The sequence below is a fragment of the Emys orbicularis genome, chromosome 5 (genome assembly GCF_028017835.1).
Source record: "Emys orbicularis isolate rEmyOrb1 chromosome 5, rEmyOrb1.hap1, whole genome shotgun sequence".
Taxonomy (NCBI): Eukaryota; Metazoa; Chordata; order Testudines; family Emydidae; genus Emys; species Emys orbicularis.
In genome coordinates, this window is record NC_088687.1 from 73,878,577 (window position 1) to 73,879,661 (window position 1,085).

The 1,085-nt window shown below is 38.5% G+C and overlaps 1 non-coding gene across 1 annotated transcript; it reads left to right on the forward strand.

Annotated features, from left to right (window-relative positions):
- The first annotated feature begins 505 nt into the window (after nucleotides 1-505).
- LOC135879792 (U6 spliceosomal RNA) lies at nucleotides 506-617 on the forward strand. The gene has a single exon (XR_010561467.1). It is a non-coding gene; the product is annotated as a U6 spliceosomal RNA (small nuclear RNA).
- Nucleotides 618-1,085: the final 468 nt, after the last annotated feature.

Below are 1,085 nucleotides of genomic sequence, written 5' to 3' on the forward strand. Positions count from 1 at the left end.
AAAACACCACACCCAACTCCCCTGAAAACCAACCATTTTTGGTAAAACACAACCCTATTTGGCTTGTTTTTTTTTTTTTTTTGAAACACAAACTCAAAATGTCATTCAAAAGCCATTTCCTGTGGAGATTTTCATTTAATCAAAAAGGCCATTTTCTCGTGAAAAAAGTGTGATTGAAAATTTTAAACTAGGTCTCATTTCTTAATTCTCAGCCAAAAAGACCCAGGGCTACAGCAACTTAATTTACCTAGCTGAAAAGGATGTAGAGCTGGGTAGATCTTGCTGGTATCTCCTAATTTTGTGTAATTCCTTAGCCTGACAATTGTTGCAGATATGCATGAAGGAACTTCTCTAGGGGAGATGAGCAGCTTCTCAGGGGAAAGAAAATTCTGTTTGATGTCTAGCTACTTCCCTCCCTTCCTCCCTGTGTTTTTGGCCCCATCTCTCTGTCCCTGCACCCCAGTACCCACAGATCCAATCATGCAAAAAAGTGATGATGCCCCTAGCCTGACCATCTTCAGCAGCACATATACTAAAATTGGAATGATACAGAGAAGATTAGCATGGTCCCTGCACAAGGATGACATGCAAATTGGGGGGAGGGATAGCTCAGTGGTTTGAGCATTAGCCTGCTAAAATCAGCATTATGAGTTCAATCCTTGAGGGGGGTATTTAGGGATCAGGGCAAAAATCTGTCTGAGATTGGCCCTGCTTTGAGCATTGAGTTGGACTAGATTATCTCCTGAGGTCCTTTCTAACCCTGATATTCTATGATCTAACAAAATCAGGCTCTAAACCTATCAGCATTGCTTACAGGATCAAGGATGCTCCCATACAACATGTCTCAGGCAGTGAGGAAATTTTTATTTGTTGTTTTTTTATTCTAAATAACCAGGCACCATTAAAATAATGGATTCAAACTGTTATAAAAGAGCTTTTTCTAAAATAAAATGTAGTAATAAAAAGTACAGTACCATGACACTCTATTTTTTCCTACTCTTTCACTTTTACAGCTATAGCTTTGTTATATCTTTCTTCATATCTTCAGTGTTTATATTCTTCCTTTATACCTTCCATCCTACATC